This window comes from Hibiscus syriacus, unplaced genomic scaffold (assembly GCF_006381635.1).
Source record: "Hibiscus syriacus cultivar Baekdansim isolate YM2019G1 unplaced genomic scaffold, ASM638163v2 tig00005377_pilon, whole genome shotgun sequence".
Lineage (NCBI taxonomy): Eukaryota > Viridiplantae > Streptophyta > Magnoliopsida > Malvales > Malvaceae > Hibiscus > Hibiscus syriacus.
The window spans coordinates 1,270,473-1,292,565 of record NW_024062054.1 but is presented as its reverse complement, the minus strand read 5'-3'; the positions used below and the strand labels follow the sequence as shown (position 1 = coordinate 1,292,565).

General features: G+C 33.8%; 1 pseudogene; it reads right to left on the bottom strand.

The window, feature by feature from the left end:
* Positions 1–20,597: 20,597 nt before the first annotated feature.
* Positions 20,598–21,795, bottom strand: LOC120199166 (annotated as a pseudogene).
* Between the last annotated feature and the right edge of the window lie 298 nt (positions 21,796–22,093).

Genomic DNA, 22,093 nt, shown 5'->3' with positions numbered 1-22,093 from the left:
AGATATTTTGTAACTCATACAACATACCAAAACTTATCTAATTATCTACATGTTGTAGAGTTGAGTTAGAAATATGTAACCTTTGATTTCTAAGCTACTAATAATGTCCAAGGTTCAACCCAAGACTAGTTTTTCCTTCCCATTGTTTTTGGATCTTTCTTCAACTTCTCTCACTAGATAAGGATTAAGCACAAGAGTTACTAACATGGTTTAAAGGTTAGTAAGGGTTTAAGAACACTTCCTAGGAATAAAAATCTCTAAAAACATATTAAAACCATATAGTTCTTCAAACCCCCACAAAACCCATGTTTGGTTTCCATGGTGATATGAAGAAGTTGAGGGACTACATGGAAGCTCTAAAAACACTAATTTTGATTTTTATCTTCTCTGAAATAGACTAAGATTGATTACCAACAAGCTTCCACCTTTGTTCAAGCTTCTAAGGGAATTAGATGAAGTTTGAAAGAAGAAGAAAATGAAAAATGAGAGTTGGGAAAAAGAGGGAATCATACATGAGAGCACCCCTCATTAAGGGATTTCAGCCTTTTAAATTAGAAAGGGTATAATTACCTGATTGGTCCTTCATGCTTTTGGTCACAATTCAAAAATACCCTTTTAAGGCCAATTGGGCTCAATCCAAGCCCAAATCAACTCAAACATGGGTCAAAGCTTCTTAAGAGCCAAGGGATTTATTCAAGGCCCATCTCGGGTTGGCCCAAAACTCCTAATATGGAATCTGGGTGTTACACCCAACAACTGATGATTATTTAGTACATAAACTTCATGCTCGAGTATCTAGTTAGAAAGAAAAAACTATTTCATTAGTTGGATGTATTGTTCTAGGAAAATATGTTCTTGTAGTATTGCCACTTATGCAATGCAAACATGTTTCCTCCCTAAAGGTATGTGTGACAAGATAAAGCGATTAATTCAAAATTTCATTTTTTTGACATTCGGAAAAGCGCGAAGTAAATCTAGTTTGGTAGAATGAGATATATTATCCGATGATTTCAGCAATTTCAGGATTCATAATTTTGAAATACAAAATGAGGCCTTTCTCGTAAATGTGGGTGACTAATGTGTATTTTGTGCTACATTTTATACTTAAATACTCCTCGTTTGTTCATTATTATTGTTGATTAGGGTATTTTACATGATTTATGTGTAAGGAAATGACTTCTGAAAAATGTGTTTAAAGGGTCCCAAAAATGCACTATTTGTTTTGGGATGGCTAGAATAATGGGCATGAATTTGGGCATGAAATGCTGATGTGGCAACTCATCAGCAGCTTCTAGAAGGTCCAGTCAGGAACGTCTAATCAACAATTCTAATAGATGGATGGATGGATGGAGCTTTTCAAGCATTTGAAATTCAAGTTTAGGAATTATCTTTTAAGGATTTAAGTTTAAACAATTATCTTTTTTTTGTCTGTTTTTAGGATTTTTAGAAGGCAATAAATACCCCCTTAGGGTAAGCCTAATTCATTCACCCTTCGATTGATCGAATTATTGAATCAACACTTCTTTTTTATTTCTTAGCTTTTATAAAATTGTAACACCCCAACCCGTATTCTACCCGGATCTGAGTCCGAGGTGTCACATTGAGTTTTCAAACTTTGACTCTTGACAAAATTCAAAGAAAATTTAAAACTTTCATTAAAGTAAAAGCGGTTTATTTACATAAATTGACCACCATAACTAAAATTGATCAGCGTATATTTAACTCAATCAATTAGTGCATGCCAACTATATTCAAAATAACGAAACACATTTAAATCATCTATTTTCTGATCTGAAATTTTGTAAGGGAGATGCTGACCTGTCTTGCTCCTCGCTACTTCCATTCTCGCTTCTCATACCTACGTGTGAAACATTCACATGCTAAGTCTATGACTTAGTGAGGCATTAACATTTAAATATGAAATCTCAACTTTAATTACTACTATGCACACTTCATAGAATTATAGTAATTTAATTAAACTCATAGTACATGCAAAACATAAATACATACATATACATATCATGCCAAATTATATATTCTTTGATGTACTAGTTATACCTAGACACACATATCATCAATTACATTCATAACCTTTTCATATGTTATCATCGTTTCTCCCTTTTTATATTATCATGTTCTTCTTATCTTTAATACATATACACATCATATAATATCACATCACCAAACAAACATGTAACATCCCATAGAATTTTCGCATATTATATTTTTAATGGCCCATGTACACATGTGAGAACTATAGATATGTGAGTCTATAGAGGTTGTGCACTAATACTGTCACTACAGCTCGTATAAATGCACTGGAGTGCCACGTAGAATTGCACCGAAGTGCCGCGTAGAAATGCACCGTAGTGCCATATAAGATGTCTCTAAGGACTACGTAGAAAATTCCTTAAGAATCATATACATATGCCAAGGACCAAATATGTGTCTCAAAAGACCTAATACATGTTCCAAAGAATACATATATATCCCAAAGGACCGCGTAGACCCTCGACGCTTGGCATGCCAATTATACCCCTAGCTCTCATGACACATATCATGGGCATTATCTTTTATATCTTTTTTTTCTTTCCATATTCATGTAAACAGATCACATATTCATATAAACTCATAGCTTCATTTATATATACATGTAATCATGTAGTTCATGTAAATTCTCATATCATTTCGTATTCATATATCTCATAGCATATAACACTTCTCATGTGTTCCTATAAACATGTCATACATATCAGGCATGTTTACACAACTCAAGTACTCATAGTTACATATCACTTAAATTATTCATATTTACATAATTCATGGTCATATAACTTCTATCACCAAGTCACTTATCTTATCTCTTATTCTCATATGTTCATATTTATCATATAACACATCAGATTTATTGCATTTTTATATCGTATTCCTACATCACTAATTCATAATATAATTTATATCGTATCATCTATCTTATTCTTTATTTCTTAGTATGCACTTACATTACATAACCTATATTATACTTATAAACATATATATATATATATATATATATATATATATATATATATATATATTACTTCTATTATTTATTTTATATACAAATTAATCTATTTACTTAATTCAATTCCATATAACTCCTATAATCTTCTCATATCACTCCATAGCTTTTATCATACAACTAATGTATCATAATTTTATTTAAGCATATGAATCTTTCTCATCTATGTTATCCTATATGTTCATATTATCACTTAATTGATCATACTACTATGTACTTGTCCACTCACCTTCTTATTATTTATGTAACATTTTCCTTTGCTTACTTAGTTCATATCATTTCTCATAAACTCACTTTTACCATATTCTCATATTATTACTTAAGTTATCTCATATCATATATTCACGTAGTTATATTTCATTTCTATATATATCTCAAATATCTTATCTTTTATATTCATATAATTTATTATCATCTAATATGGTTTATATCATCATAACATAGCATATATTCACATCAACCATATAATACATATATACAATAACTTGTCGCAAGTCTTATTTCCATTTAACATCATATACTACTAATATGCACTCACCTTGACCTCACTAAGTTCCAATCCACTTTTATGCTTTCCTTTCTTCCGATCGAGTCTTAACTTGATAGTCGTCCTGGAACTTGTTCGTGCTCGATATCTACATAATCATGTACTGATACTTGTCATTATCCAATTGATATACTTTAATCTATCATTTCTTAGAATGAAAGAAATATTTATTCAATTTCCCATTGAAGTGCATCGATACATTCTACAGTGTATCGATGCATCCTTTAACATGTGCATCGATGCACTACCCATGCATTGATACATCAATCACCTTCGATGTTTTCATTTTAAGGGGGTGCATCGATGCACTCCTTATGCATCGATGCACTAATTGCATTCGATGTTTCTTCTTTAAAGAATGCATCGATACACATTGAATGTGCATCGATACACCTTGCCCAGAATTATATTTTAAGCACGAAAATGTCTTGTTTTGACCCCAAATTCTACTTATTAATCCCTCCTTATACCTTAAAACTTATCTATACATATTTAAACATTCTTATAATACTATACCACTTCACCATATCTCGTAATTTACCATAATTCTTGAATCAAAGAATTTCATCAAATTTTCCATGTGTTCTAAATTCAATTCTATCACCTCTAACTTCTTAATTAACCCTTTGACAAGTCAAATCCATCTTTAGAACTTCAAAAACCTTTCTATAACAAAAGTTCATTTCTACAACCTTCATATAATTTCCTTTTTAATTCTCTATTCTTGATGTTTAAAGCTTATATAAGCTTTCCTTAAGCTTATATAATACTCAAAGAATCAAAATCAACTTATAAATCCAAGAATTAAATAGCTTAAATTAAACTCACCTTTAACTGAGGCTTACGGGGAGAAGAAGAAGCTGAAGAAGAAGACTTTGGATATATTTCCTCATTTCCCACGTTTTTATATTCCTTAAAAAGAGAAAATAAAAATCTTCTCTTAGAAAAGACCATAATACCCTTGTTACTTTCCAGCTTTACTATTAAATCCATGAACTTTTAACTTATTTCGAAATCAAACACATAGTTTTCAAAATTTACAATTTAGTCACTGACCCTGAATTTTGGGATGTTACAAAAATTCTCTTTTAGCTTTTTTGTTTTCTTTTAAAGTTTTATTTTGAAAAATGCTATGTATAACTTATGTAATGCTTAGCTAATTTTCTTTTAACCTAAGGGCTAAAGCAATGACTCAATTCCAACGTGAGAATTTAAAAAGTACTTGAACAACTTTGAAAATCTCTTTCAATTTCTTGCGCTTATTTTAAAAAATCAAATTGATTTCTAAACCAAAGATTGACGTTGGTCAGGATGTTGTTGCGATTAAATGTGTGGGAGGAAGGATCGACTTATTGAAAGCTCATTCAACTTCCTAGGAACACACTTAGCAAAATTTCTTGCTAAAAGGGAATTGAGATCAGAATATGTTATTATTGAAATAACATAATCTGAGTCGGTCTTTACGAACTTAATTGTTTCTTGGTCTACAACAATTAATGTTGATTATAATAATTTCCAAAGACAAAATCAAATGTTGTACTTGGGTATTCGGTATACAAAGCATAGCCACAAGGATTGATCCTTGTAGAAAAGTAACCGACGTGAATCCCAAAGTAAAAACAACTTTCGATGATCCAAGGAAGCTAAGTCAAAGCGACAGCCCAAGGATGATTTTACCATATTGAATTTACTTCTTTTAAATTTTCTTCTTAATCTTATTTACTTTTTAATATTCCTATTTACTTATTTTTATTTTATTTTACTCTCTTCATCTACAAACCCCCCAATCATCACTAAAAAATTACTCCATCCACTTCCTGGCTTGGAGATTAAATCAACAATAAATCAGGGAGTTTGGATCGACCCTTACTTCTCTTTTACTACATTAATTTTTTTTATTTGAGAAAAAGGAAATATTTTCACCCAAAAATGACGTGTGTCAAATTGGCGTCATTGTCGAGGACTAACGAAAAGTTATTGATCTATTTCTTTTGTTTTTAAATTTATGACGAAGAATAACCTGGGAGAATTACTAGATTTTAACCCAAAGAATGAATCGTGGGCCAAAGAACCCACGCACAAGCGCTTCAAGAGAAAAGAAAAAGACAAGAAGAACAAGAGCAGAGTTTAAAAACTAATCCATATCTAGAGACAACTTCTGAAGTTGACGCATATACCAAGACAAATTACGAAGATCAGATCCCGATGGAAGAATAACAAACGATTTGTGAACTACCTGCAGCCCCTACCACTCACATGTCGTTGTGTATAACCTTTCCTCAAGACGAAACTCTGTTTCAATTGAAGAGAGGATTGATTCTCCTACTTCTAACCTTACACGGTCTTCCCAATAAAAATCAGCACAAACACTTGATGGAATTCTAAATGGTTTGCTCGAAACCACAGGAAGTTACCGAATATCAAATAAAACTCAAAGCTTTCCCTTTTTCCTTAGTCGATTCGAGTAAGAAATGACTATTTTACTTACCTCTAAATTCAGTTAATTCATGGGTTGACATGATTTTTTTCTTAATAGGTACTTGCCAATGGCCAAAGCAAGCGAGCTACGAAAGAGCATCTTCTCAATCCGACAAAAGCACAAATAAAATCATTATGACTACTGGGAGCACTTTAAAAAGCTTTGAGCAAGTTGTCCGCAACACGGATTAACCAAGCAAATGTTTCTTCAATACTTTTACGAATCCCTTCTTTCCATGGAAATGAAGATGATCGATGCTGCTAGCGGAGTAACTCTCATAAATATGACACCAAATGCAGCGAGGGAATTTATTTTGACAATAGCAGCCAACTCTCAATAGTTTTTAAGTGAACCCAGCCGATGGGTTCACGAGATAAGTACATTTTCCATTGAAAATAAATTAGACAAATTAACTGAAGTGGTTAATTCACTTGTTACTGGGAAATCTAGAGTAACAAGAGTTTGTGGGATATGCACGATGTCGGATCATACGATGGATAATTGCCCAATATTGCAAGAAAGAGGTAACGCAAAAATTAACACATACGATGCTTTCCAGGACTTCCCCAGAGACTCTACAATCCGGGATGGTGAGACCATCCTAATTTCAGTTATGCATAGAGCCCAAAGTCAACATTTCAACCAAGGCCACCTTCACAACAACAAACAAAAAAGACATTATTGGAGGCGATGATGGAAAAGTTGGTGATTTTCCAGGAGAAACTGGTTAATTCCCAGGAGAAACTGGTTACTTCCCAGGAGAAATTCGAAAGTCGAACTGAAGCACATTTGTAAGAGTTAGATAAGCAAGTGAGTCAACTGGCTCAAACCATAGGGAGATTAGAGTCACAGGGTAGACTACCTTCTCAAACAGAGTTAAATCCGAAGGAGAATTCTAGTGCTATTAACCTCCTAAGTGCAACTGTTATTGCACCTAAAGATCCAGAGGAGAATGATGCACAATCCAAAAAATAAGGAAATGCCACATTCCGACATTCAAGGTACATCTTCATTTTTTACTCCTCCTTCTTCATCCCAAGAAATCGCTCATCCTCCTTCTTCCCCTTCCCATGAAATCGCGCCACCATTCCCCTCAAGATTGATAAGGAATGACAAAATAGTCGAAGAAAAAGAAATTATTAAAGTGTTCCAGAAAGTACAAGTTAACATACCTCTCCTTGAAGTAATTCGACAAGTCCCGAGGTATGCCTTGTTTTTAAAGAACTTTGTACCAAAAAGAAGAGGTTGGTCAGTCACGAAAAGGTAAATCTGGGAGAAAATGTTAATGCGGTTTCGACCCGAAAACTTCCACAGAAGATGAAAGATCGGTATGTTCTCCTTACCTTGTAAAATAGGTAATGTTTCAATTAAACATGCAATTTACGATCTAGGATCTTCAATTAACGTTATGTCATTTTCTGTTTATAAAATGATTACTAACAAGCCTTGTAAGGAAATAAGAGTGACTATACAGTTGGATGATCGCTCTGTTATCTACCGGAGGGAGTGCTCGAAAATATTTTAGTGAAGGTCGATGTTCTCATTTTTCCTATCGATTTTCATGTCATCAACATGGAAAACGATAGGACGAATACTTGTTCCGATGTACTTTTAGGCCGACCCTTACTAAGCACCGCACATGCAAAGATCGATTTGAGAAGCGATATAATAACAATGGAGTTCGATGGTGATATCGTAGAGTTTGACGTTTATAAAGTGATGCAGCATCCTGCTAATGCTGTCATTTTAAATTTTTGTCGATATAATTGACCCTACAATTGATGAATTTGTGGAAACTAATTTTTCTAATGATTTATGCAAGGAATCAGAGGTGAAAATAACGAATCAAGGGAATTTAAAAACATTTTATTGGTTGATTCAGATTTGCACCTAACTCCTTTAAAAACTAAGTTTTTACCTTCCCTTTTGCATGCACCAAAAATAAATTCAAAACAATCATGGAAACATTTGAAGAACTCGATTTTTGGTAAAAAAAAAAGATGTATTGGTGGCCATTATTTTGGAAAAGATTTTAAAACTGGGAAAGATCTGAAGAAATCTTTATGAGAAATTTTGAATTTCTAATAAGGAATTTCTTAGTTGGAAGAAGCGAATGAATTGGAAGCGTTTTTCACGGAACCTGCAGTCTGAACCAGGTCGTCGAGCTAACGACGTTAAAGATAACACTTTTTGAGAGGCAACTCATATTTTAATTTGATTCGTTTTAATTCAATTTTTCATTCTTAATTTTATTCAATTTATTCATTTTTGGTTTTTGATTTTGTAGGTACCTCGTTAATCTGACTTGTTTAAAACGAGTGAAAGTCAAAATTTGTTTGAACCTAAAGCGAGGAATCAACGAAAATCGAACCTCAAGGCATGACGAATATGTTCGACACCAACAAAATTTTGCAATTTGGAGTAGCCCAATTCACGCATAAGGCAGCATGCGCAATCGAGCAAGGTGGTGAAAATTCACCCAAATTGGTGAAACTCACCGTTTCATTAAAGTGGGTGCATGATAGCATCACTCCTTGGGCCCCATGCACATGTTAGTTAAACCCTAAATAGTTCCAATTGTTTTTGCCCCCTACCCCACACAAATTACTCCAAATTCCTACATTCCCATCTTGTTTCTTTCAGCCGCCCAAAGACTCCCAATCTCTTTTAAAAACTTTTTACTTTTCAATTTTTAAACTTCCCATTATCTTATCATTTGACTAAAATTTAAACACATTTCTTTACTCCACACTTTCCTTGTTTCTTTCACGTGAGGCATACCCAAGCAAATAAAAACTCTTATTCTTCCAAAATCGTGCGCCGGTCGACCAACTCAACGTGACCGCCACCTTCCTCTATTCGATCTCATTATTGATCAACCCACGACAGCTGCATTGCTCCATTCAATTTTCCTTGACCGCCCACAGCAAGAAGCAAACCGAGTGTCGATCCCAACTTAAGCTTTCATCACCGCCGCCGGTCATCCCCCTTCATTGTTGTTCATTTTCAATTTTTGCCACCCAACAGTTAGTTTCTTACACACTTTTCAATATTCATTTTACAATAATCTGTTACTTTTAAAAATGGTTGTAATACCCTGAATTCAAGGTCAGTAGCTCGGGTCAACCCGAGACCCATAAGTTAAGCCCATTAGATTTCTTAAACTAGTTTAGACCAGTTTATAAGGGTATTGAGCTTAAGTTTGGCCTAAGAGTTCAAGCTAAGTGGTAATTTTAAGTTGGGTTTAAAAAGGTGAAGGACCAAAAGTGTAGTTTACCCATAGCTTGTTAAAAATGATAGAAACCCCTTAAAATAAAAAGATTTCATGTAAACCAAAGCTTCCCAAACACTCATCCATTCCTCTTATTTTCTCTCGTCATTTTCCTCCCCAATAGTAAGTAGAAAGGTGACAGATTTAAGATTCTCAAGCCTAGTTTGTAGCAACAAAGGTAAGAATTCTAATTCTCACCCTCCAAGCTTCATTTCAAGCCCAAATCTTAAGTTTTGGGTAAGGGCTTAAAAAATGGGTTTTTAAGAAAGTTAAGGAGTTCAAAGGATTCAAGTTTATTTTAGTAAATTTGAGTTGTTTGAAGTATCCTTAACCTTGATTTAAGCCTTAAAAAGTTAATAAACCCTTTTCTTACCATTGATTAGCTAAAGAAGTGGGAGAAAGCTCAAAAGTAAGAGGTAAAGAGAAAGTGTCCCCTAGTTGAGTTGAAGAGGCTTTAGCAGCAAAAGAAATCAGGTAACACACTCACAACTTCCTTATACCAATTGTAGATAATTAGAAATGTGTTTTAACTAGAAATTTAAGATTGAAGCATGTTTAGTAAGTTTTCATGATAGATTTCATAAGCTATGTTGTTATCTTGTATTAAAACCTTCTTATGACCCCTAGTGATCAAATAAGACTTAAAAATTTGGGAAACCTTAAAATAGGAAAATTAGGGAGTTTGGGTGGCAATTTTATGCCTATATAGGGCATGTCAAAGGGTGAGTATTGATATTGTAAGAAGCAGTATCGATATTGTTTATGTTTCAGGCTTCAAAATCGATAGTTTATGAAGAATAGTATTGATACCTTTACAGGAGTATTAATATTGAGGGTTTGATATTGAGACCAAAGGGTTTGATATCGAGACCGAGATTCCAGCAAGCTATTTTGGTATCAGTTTTCTAGGGAGTATTGATACCCAAGGTCCCAATATCGATACTTCCTCTTTTTTCAAGGCATTTCAGCTGGGATATCGATACCTTGGGTTGGGTATTGATACTGAGGAGAGGGTATCGAAATTGTAAGGTCGATATCAATACTAAGGATAAGAGTTGGGATTTAATTCAAGAGGTATTATAGAAGCAAGTGAGGTTTCCCAAAATCTTATAATTACTACCAAATAAGATTAGAAGTAAGAATCATATTAATGATTAATTCAAACGTAAAAACCATATAAAGTAGGGTGAAATAAGACTAACCTTGTTTGAATGCTCGGGAAACGATCAGAAAACCCGAGTTCCTTTAGAAACGCTATCAGGGTTAAAAGTATAGATTCAGTACATATATCCTTAAGGAGTGCGCACGGCACTTTAAGCTAACTAGCTTGGGTGCAAGGTCTAGCACTCAAAGAGTGGGCTAATTGAGGGGGTTGACCCCATGCAGAGATTCCTGGAAACCATCCTCGATAGACTAGAGAACTGTGTGGAGCTTCTAGATGTAGAACCCTCAGTCGTACCATGTTTCCTACCATAGATTAAAGAGTTAGAGTAAAGTAGTAGACTCGATAGCTTGAGCCTTTCAGTGATATACATTTAATATGATTTAGTTGTTAGTGTGGCACTATTTAGCTCAGCATTTGGAATTTGTTTCCTTACACATATTAAGTGGAGTACTCAAGGAGACCTAGAGAGACTAAGGTCCATATTAGAGTATATCAAAGTACATCTCAGCATTTTGAAGGGCATGTATATTTATAAACTCTAATATAAAACTGAGTTCTAAAGTCAGTCAAGTGTTGGTTTGTATATTTTGAAATGTATATATTTTTTTAGAACTCTGAGATATAAAGTTTTATTATGTTATATTTTTTGGTTGATTTTATTATTAAAATAGTCATTTTAAAGTTCAAGAATTGAGAAATAAGTTGGTCAGCTACTTCGGTGGTTCCATGTAGCATCATAACCAGTCGATTATGTGTCGTACAAGTCTAGGTGTTACAATGGTCTGAACTAGAAACCAAACTAACAATCCAACCCAACCATCGTTCACTCTCGGTGGAGGTCATCGGCGCTTCACATCATCGTCTATCATCGAAGTGTTGAGTGTCTTAGACTCACAGTCGTAGCAACCACAGCAACTGCTTGTACCCATACCATCTCCCGCTACTCGACGTGATAGGCATCGTGCGCCACAATACTGTACACACACTCTCATATCGAAATTGATCCACTGCACGAACCATCCTCCTTTGCCACTGTCGAGTACTCTTCAGCCAATTTTCTTGTGTCGTCGCAAAGATCTGTTGGACCATAAAAACCACAGCTGATCCATGCTTCATCATCAGCGAGTCAAATGTTCCACACGACACCTTTGGTTTCTTACTCCCAATCAATGTTGGACACCGCTAGATAATTTTTCGTTTACTCAGCCACCCAGAGCAACCCAAGGTAAACACTGATCTTATTGATATTGAACCTCTAATGATATGGAAAACTATTTTTGGATATTCAAAAGACTTTTTGAGAAGATTCTCATTCCATTCCGGTCAACGGAGCCCCACATCATCACAGGCTCCCGAACACTCTTCATCGTCTTGACCATTTCTCGGGCAGCCCCATGCTTCAAATTTTGCCTCAAATTTGGATGAACTCGACGAACAAGGTGACGATGCTTTCAATTCTTTTAATGATCGAAACTGGCGTGGCCGTACTTTTTTAATCCCGACCAAAAATCCGTTACAAGGATACCTCGACTTTGATGGTGTCGAGGCTTGGCATTTTGACAATATTCATCACTATAAGTTTCAAGTTTGTAAGTATATTTCATCTACTACGCTTGAAACTTTACTCTTAAGTGACATTGTGATGCACTATTTTGATGCAATTAGTTGGACTCCTTATTCCCATATTAGATGTGATACATATTATGAGCTGGCATTTGAGTTTTATAACACTTTTGATTTTCTATATCGGTGTATCGTTACTTTTCAATTAATGGGACAAAACTTTAGAATGACATTGAATGATTTTAACTTTCTAAGGGTTTGTAATGGATGTCATGGACCATGGTTATCTAACGTCTTTATGTGAGGTTACATAGGATTTAAATACTAATATCGCTTACGCGACACTCATCGGCTTGAAGGGAGTTCTGTTCGATTCTCGCACAACAAAGACGTGGAACATCCATGACCCAGCTCTCCGTTACATCCACTGGTTCCTAGCATATAACTACTCCAGATGTAATGATACTATGTCCTATTTGAGTAAGGTTGAACTATTTTTTGTGGCTTATGCAAATTGGTACAAAGGTAAATTTGGGATATTGGTTTACGCGCGCCTTTGATAAGGTTGTGCAATCCAATCGTCCCTTAATTCTTGGCCCTTATATTACGCGTCTAGCTTCTCATTTATTTCCATTAGCTTTTGATACTGTGGATTTCACTTATGCTTTTCCTATGGATGCCTTAGATTCCAGATGCTTGGACTTGATGGGACTTCTCGTCGAAACTCCCGCTGCCCCACACAGTGTATCTCTTAGCACCATTACGCCTCACCACGAACGAGTATACATGAGGAGGAATGAACCACCACTGGCACCGGTATCAACTACACAACCGGATATGTGAGAGGAGATGAGAGGCGTACAAAGTCGCCTCACATACATCGAGACTAATCTCACAGAGATCCTTTTCTACCTTCGCCCGGGCTCATCTCAATACGACCACGGCCTCGGTCATCATTAGATTAGGGAGTATTCATTTTCCCTCTATTTTCTTTAATTTTAAATTATGTTTTAGGACAAAACAATTTAAGTGAGGGGGATGGATAGTGTTGAATTTCACCTTGCTTGTTGGATGGTTGGAATTGAGTAATTTTGATGTTGATATATTTAAGTTGTTTTTGTCCTATTCTTTTCTTTCAATTGATTGTTTTAATTTTTTAAATGAACTTTTAATCTTGCTTTGAATTGCACATTGGATGCATGATGGTTAGTTGGCATAGCTAGTGAATTTTCATGAAATGTTTATATTTTATGGTTTATTGGTTGAATTTATGCTAGACTTGATACATTGAGCCTATTCTTGTGAGTTTTGAGTCTAATGAGCATACATTTCTCGTTCTTGCTATCTGTTTTATTGTGTGTGTTGAACTAGTTTTAGCAATATATAACTTGTGGTGTAATACTAGTTGAGAATACATTCATGAATTTAATGTGTTTGAATGATAGAGGCACTTAGGATTAACCTTTTTTACTACCCAAAAATGTCTACCCTTTTGTCTCTTAGTGAACTATGTTTGAGTTGATTTTCCCTTTTATTTGATTTTCACCTTATTGAATTAAACCCGAAGCCTTTTCTTTCATCTACCCTTTTTTCTTACCCTTGCCGACTTGAGATCATTTTTTTCCACACAAAACATTTCTTCTTGAAAATGGCAGTTTGAACAACAGAAAAATCATTGCTGGAAATTTTGCTCGATTAAAAAACGATTTCAAAAAGAAGAAGAAAAAAACAAAGTTTCGAACAACAGAGAAAAAAAGGAAAAACAGACCCTTTGTTCAAATGAAAAAAAAGGAAAAATTGGTTGTTTCAATTGCCTTTCATATATACTTTTTCATTATTCTATTTTTCATTATGCTTCATGTTAATTCGTGGATTGTTTCAAATCTTTTTGGTCTCTTATCTTACTAATTTAACCATTTCTTTTTTACCTTTATCCCTACCCATACTTTAGCCACGTTATATACTTGTTCAAAGACCTCTTGACTTTTGCATCATATTCATTTTTAAGTAGTAGAGATTGGATTTAATTACATTCTTATGGTAATGCTTTGACTTGTTTTGGCTTGAGTGTTTCTTTGTCCTTAAACACTTTGAGAATAATAAGTGAATCTTTTGTGAGGATATTGAGTTTAACTTATTTCCTAGCTTTGCCACTTGCTTGATTAATTCATTATTTCAATTAATTACTTGATTTTGGTTCATTGGAAGATCAATGCACGATGTGAATTAGAGAAGGGAAACTTATAATTTTGGCATATTGATTGAGAAATGCTTGAGGACAAGCATTGGACAAGTGATGGGGACTTTGACTAGTATTTATTTTGTGCTACATTTTATGATTAAATAGTCCTCGTTTGTTCATTATTGTTGTTGATTTGGATGTTTTTACATGATTTTTATGCAGGGCAATGACTTATGGAAAATATGTTTAAAAGGCCTAAATACTGCACTTTTTGTTTTGGAATCAAGGCTAGAATTGTGGGCATGAAATGTTGACGTGGCAGTGCATCATCAGCTTCTAGAAAGTCTAGTCAGTAGCTTCTAGAAAGTCTAGTTAGCAGTATCGAATCAATAATTCTAGAAGATGGATAGACGGCTGGAGCATTTCAAGCATTTTAAATTCAAGTTTAGGAATTAACTTTTTAGGATTTAAGTCTAAACAACTATCTTTTTATTTTCATCCTATTTTTAAGGTTTTTAGAAGGCTATAAATACCCCATTGGGGTAAGCCTAATTCATCCATCCTTCAATTGATCGAACTATAAAATCAACTTTTTTTTCCTTATCTTTTATAAAATTCTCTTTTAGTTTTTACTTTATTTTCTTTTAAAGTTTTATTTTGAAAAAAAAAAGCTAAGTATAACTTCTTTCATTCTTAGCTAATTTTCTTTTAAACCAAACGCTAAAGCAATAACTCAAATCAGCGTGAGAATTGAAAAAGTACTTGAATAACTTCAAAATTCTCTCTTAATTTCTTGTGCTTATTTTCAAAATCAAAATAATTTCTAAACCAAAGATTGACGTTGGTTAGGATGTTGTTGCGATTAAACGTGTGAGAGGAAGGACCAGCTTATTGAAAGCTCATTCAACTTCTTGGGAACACACTTAGCAAAATTGCTTGCTAAAGGGGAATTGAGATCAGAATCTGTTATTATTGAAACATCATAATCAGAGTTGGTCTTTTATGAACTTAACTGGTTCTTGGTCTCCAATAATTGATGTTGATTAGATTAATTTCCAGAGCCATAATCAAAGATTGCACTTGGGTATTCGACATACAAAGACAAAGGATGGATCCTTGTAGAGAAGTAACCAACGTGAATCCCGAAGTAAAAACCACTTCCGATGATCCGAGGAAACTAAGTCAAAGTGGCCCAAGGTTGATTAGAAAATAACTTGAGTGACAGAAAATGTCTTATAATATACGATTTTAACCAACTTTTTTTGGGTTTGCAAAAATAACCAACGAATTTGCAACACGAACTCTAATTTCGCAACAAAGTTTCCAAATTTGCAACACATAATTTGGAATTTGCAACATAGAATTTGGAATTAGCAACACAGAAGACAAATTCGCAACTCGAATTTGACAATTTCGCAACACAAATTTCTTTTTCGCAACAAGATTTTCTAATTCGCAAAGCGCTTTTCAATTTCGCAACACGAATTTTATTTTTGCAATTCGATTTTTGAATTCGCAACATGAATTTTAATTTCGCAAAACAACTTTTATTTTCACAACACAAATGTAAATAGTTTGGTTAAGTACCTAGAATTCAATAATTTCAGCTCATATTTGTTGGTTTTGGATGTGTAGAAATTCTCATGGCCTTATCGTTTCTGCAGGTTAATCCTTCCAGATGTTATAATTTTTGAAGGGATTATCATTTTTCATGACCCTCGTGTCAGAGAGTTAATGAACATGAAAATATTTGTTGATACAGGTTAAATAATTAAATTTATCTCAGTTCATTGGTTGATCATATCCATTTGCAAGTTATATATTGATTAGTTTTTTGACCAATGTCTGTAAGCTCCCTATTGTTAGGAACATTTTAGGTTGGATGTACTGTATAGGGAAAATACATACCAATGTGCTGTAAAGTGTAAATAAATTTTTTTTTAATTGATTTGTTTAATTTCAATCTGCATTATGTTGAAGGCAAAAAAGACCTGTTAAAAGCACACTACCTTTAAGAAAACCGAAATTTGGTGCTGAAAGTTGATTGGGATTTGGATTAGGGAAAAGTTGTGGATTTTGAGATTATGTTTGATATTGTGTTTGGTATTGGAAATGTGGTGAAACAAAATTTTCTTGGTGATGAAATTGTAGTGGAACCATGAAATTTTGAGGTTGATAACAACATTGTACATTGTGAGCACCATAAACTGGGGCTGAAGAACTTAGTTGATTACTACCCGTTACTGACAAAACTTCACTACTTCTAGGTTTAACAACATACAATGTAACATCATCTTGCGAAACACTAATGTAAGCAATGAATCGTTCAACATCTTCATTGTCGGTTAACAAATAAACTTTACCTTTTCTCTGATAAGATAACCTAAATCCACTTAGAGACTCTAAATTCAATTTCTTTGAAACACGTAACATTAGAGTTTCATAAGTTAACTTTTTTAATGACAATTTTCATTGAAGATTCATGGGTAAAGGCATATATTGTAAAACACCATTAACATTCTCCCATGACCCTCCATAACACAAATCTATCCAAACATGATCAACATTAGATGATTTCATTCTACAAATTGTAAACTAATTTACTAAACAAACGAGCTATAAACTAGATATCATCACTAACTTAGAGAAAAACATACATTTATTAAGTTGATACTTGATAATTTGGGTGAGAAATCATTGAAAAATTATATAGAAATAAAAACATGTAAAAAAAATTAGAGATGGGGAAGAATGTCGTCAGATATAGGAACGGATGTCGCCGGAGAGAGTGAGAGATGGAGATAGACTGAGTTGCGATTTAGGGATTTAGGTTATGAGTTGCTGCTGCTGCGTAGTTTATATACCCAAAACATTTGTGTTGCGAAAATAAAAGTTGTTTTGCGAAATTAAAATTCGTGTAGCGAATTCGAAAATCAAGTTGCGAAAATAAAATTTGCGTTGCGAATTTAAAAATTGTGTTGCGAAAAAGAAATCCGTGTTGCAAAATTGTCAAATTCGAGTTGCGAAATTGTCAAATTCGAGTTGCGAATTTAACTTTTGTGTTGCGAATTCCAAATTCGTGTTGCGAATTTGGAAACTTTGTTACGAAATTAGAGTCCGTGTTGTGAATTCAATTCGGTCACTCAAATTATTTTCTCTTTATCATATTGAATTTACTTCTTTTAAATTTTCTTCTTCATCTTGTTCACTTTTTAATCTTCCTATTTTCTTGTTTTTATTTTATTTTACTCTCTTTATCTACAAACCCCCCATTATCTCTCAAAAATTACTCCATCCACTTCTTGGCTTAGAGATTAAACCAAGCATAAATCAGGGAGTTTTTTTAGTCTCTGTGGCCTTACTTCTCTTTTACTACATTAAATTTTCTTTATTTATTATTTGAGAAAAATGAATTATTTTGACGCGAAAATGACACATGTCAATGGGCTTCTGTTTTATTTTCAATGTGAACCAACTTTGAGTATGTGTACTTCAATCAAAATATAAAATTCTAACTTTTATCACAAATAATATTAAGAGGTAAGGGTACCCGCGGCTATGTCATGGAATTGTTGTGTTTTGCGATGAAATTAAGGAAGGAATAGCGTGGTGCATAAGTGATGGAAGAACAATTGGCTTATAGGAGCTTGCTTGGTTAGAGCTAGGGCCACTATTGGATCTTCGACTGGAGGCTACACCGACCATCACTGATCCTATCTCGGTTTGAGCTATGTAACGGTAGGTATGGATTGTTAGTGAAACCAGTTGTGGCATTCATTACCTCAATCAACATTGCTGCACCTGGCGACTGTAAAGTCGCGTTTAATAGATGGCAAGGCAAACAAATGGACTTGGAGATAGGAAAAGAATAGACATTTCATAATGACAAGCTCCTACTTGCGATGATCAAATTTATTCAGGGAAGTGGAAATCAAGTTTTTGCATACAATACCAAAATATTGTGGCATTCCCCATATATGAGTTTTGTTTTGGCCAATTTATAAGAAATCGACTCATGACAAACGTTGAAAGGGTTCGACTCCATTTTTTAATAAACCTTATGGCATTTGTGGGGATTCAAGTGAATCCACCTCCTACATCTTCCGTAAGTGCATGACTGCATACCAATCAACTTGCATATTTTCCAAGTGAATATCAACCAATTAACCTACATATTTTCTGAAACAAAATGAGGATTCGGATTTGCTATTTGTAGAGATAGTTTGGAGCATTTGAGTAAGGAGAAATCAGATGATTTCTTATTAAGAACTATTGAACATAGAAAATGTAGTGCAGTGTAGTAAATGCCTGTGTCTAGAGGCTAGTCATGCAATAATGCAGCAAAATGCACAAATATCTGTTGTAAGGAAAATTCTTGTCGATGGAAAAGGTGGCAACCTCCTCCAGAAGAATGGTGCAAGCTGAACTCAGATGGAGCATGAGAGCCAAACTCGAGGACAACGACATGTGGAGACATTTCACGAGACTCAAGGGGTCTACGGATAAGGATGTAAAAAACTGTCCAACCTGCAAAATTGACTGAAACTGACTTGAATTAAAACAGTTTGTCACCTGTGGTGGTGATCCGAAATGGATTCAAGTCTGAATTGGTGTTGACTTGAACCTAAGCTGAACTTAGAAATTGTGAATTTGTACCCGACTTACACCCTATCTGATAACAACCTGAACCCGGATTGAACTAATAATATGATAACTGAACCAGGATTGCATTCGACTGATATAAACCTGAACCCGAGATTAATCTAATAAATAATTGGTGTTACCCTACTAGTTATCAACATGACTTGTTACGAACATGACTTGTAATTGACCCAACCTATAAATGATCCGACTTATTATTAAACTGACTTGATATTTACATGACTTATAAGTTACAATTGGTGAAGTTACGAGATTATGAATTTATAATAAACTATAATAATTATAATTACTTTTTAAAAATAAAAATATATCGTTAATTATGATAATTAAATTAATAAGAATTAAATTTATAAACTATATATTAGTTCATATTATTAGCCCATATTCTACGTATAATAAACTCATAAATATAGAAGTTCACATTATAAATAAGACCAAATAAATAAATAAATGTCCATTAAATAAAACTCAATACATATTTAACAAAAATCCTAAAACACATTAATAATTGCCCACAATGCTAAATTTTTGAAAAACCCAGTCTCCTTTTATCTTTATCGCCTCTTCTCTTGAAAAATGGGGAGTTGTAATTTAATGAACACAGTTTTTTAAGAACCGCCACGTCGCCAATCCTTGTAGAAGTAACACAGAGAATCCTGGCCATTGATCAAGTTTCAGATCCAATGGCTGAAAATTGATCTCCACCGTTCGACCAGCTTCACACGCGTCTCCGACTGATGGGTTACTCGCGTCTCCGACAGATGGATTACAAGCGCCGTCTTCTCCACTCCATTGGTAGTCGTTTTATGCAAAAGTCACAAGAAATCGGTGAGATAAAAGGTATGATGTTGGGGGGGGGGGGAAAGAAATGAAGAAATGAATCACGTTGAAATTAGGTTTTAGTGTTTAATAAGATATTTTGGGTTAATTAGGCCCGCGCTCCATCAAGAATCATTGTTTTTCTACTTTGTACTTTGATTTCTGATTTTATTTATTTCAGTCATAGTTTAATTGTGAATCTATTCTTCAATTCAATGCAATTTAGTCTTGAATGCATTCTAATTACTTTCAATTTTCCCTTCTTTCTTTAATGTGCATAATTATTAAATGTGAATGTTAATTTTAGAATCTTTTATTTTAGTCACTCATGTTTAATTATAGATCAAAGCCCTCATATTTTAGTCATAAATTATATTATTGTAAATGTTATTAAGTATAATTTATGATATTTTGATGATGCATTTAAAGATAAATTATGGTTAATTTATTTTTTAATAATTATAATTTTTATTATTTTTTACTTTTATTTAAAAAATAAATTATGATTTATATAAGTACATATATACATGCATCATACATATATACTTAGGCTATCTCCAGCCCTCATCTCTACTCTACAACATCTCTATCTATACTCCAAAGATGAAACAGTAATTCATCTCCAGCATTATCTCTATATTACCATCAACTCTACTTTATTCATAATATTTAACTATTATAATATTGATTTTGCAAATATAAAATAAAACATATACATTTCTAATAAATATCAAGATAAAAAGAATAAATAAAACATTAATAAATAGCATTGCGAAAATACAAATAAATAAGAAAATTACAATTTATAATAATAATGCGAAAAAACATAAGTTGCATAATTATATATTTTAATTCTCGGAATTAGAATATTCATTCCACAAATGCTCAATTAGTGCATTTCGTAGAGCAAAATAACCAGTTGCATCTTTGATTTGTCTAAATCGGGTAAGGAATTCTTGAAATTGAGTCTCCTTATCTTCAACAAATTCGACATTCGGAGGCGACACACCTCTTCCTTCTACAATTGGAGAATTAAGATCTCGTTCATCCTCGATTATCATATTATGCATTATTATGCAAGCAGTCATAATATCTTTCAAATCATTTTTGCTCCAAAAAGTGTTAGATTTGCCACAATTGCAAATCGACTTTGAAGAACTCCAAATGTACGTTCGGCATTCTTTCGACATGCTTCTTGTTTTGTCGTAAAATATTTCTTTTTGGGACCAATTGGCTCATGGATAGTTTGCACAAGAGTCACCCATTTGGGGTATATAGCATCAGTTAGATAATACCCCATATTGTACTCTTTTCCACAAATGACATAATGTGCAGGAGGAGCAATACCTCTAGCAAGGTTAGAGAGAAAATGTTAGACGTCTCCAACACATTAATATCATTGTTGGCCCCTGGCATCCCAAAATATGCATGCCATATCCACAAATCATAATCAACTACATCTTCAAGAATAATTGTTGGAGATCCACTTCGGCCGGCATATTGTCCCGCCCAAGCTGTTGGATAATTTTTCCATCTTAAGTGCATGCAATCGAGACTTCCTAACATTCCTAGAAAACCACATTGCTGACCAATATAAAGTAATAAAGCAACATCATCAATAGTGGGTGATCTTAAATATTGTTCTCCAAATACCTCTCGAATAGCACGACAAAATCTTTTGACACATTCAATTGTTGTAGACTCTCCAATTTTGATGTACTCGTCAGTTGCATCTGTCGGAGTTGCATATGCTAGTATGCAAAATGCAGCTGTTATTTTTTGTAAAATAGACAAGCCCACTTTCCCAACTGCATCCCTTCGTTACAGAAAATAAAGATCATGGTCTTTTACAGCAACAATGCGCAAGAATAAATTCTGCTATATTCGACAGCGTCGATGAAATAACTCTTCATTGTATGTTGGATTTTCTGAAAAATAGTCTTTGAAGAGGTTGGTTGCTGCTACTTCTCGATCACGAAAGATTGTTCTTCGGCCTGGAACTGAGCCCCCATGAGTACATCTAATACGTAGGCCTTCACCTAGCATAAGAAGACGACCACTTTCTATGTGATCAACAATTATTTGATGCTCTCCATCGCACTCATCTATTATGGATTTTAACCTATTATCGGTTGATTTTGAATGAGAAGAAGAAGAAGAATCATAATTCATTTTTTTTAATAGAGAAACAATTATGATAATAAGCAAATGAGTTTGGAAGTGATGAAATGGTTAGAGCATATGTTGGTATTTATAACCACAATGCATGTGCTTTTAGAAAACACAATCCATGTGAATTGGATTACAACCATTGATAAAGAAAGGAATCTTTCGATCTCAGCCA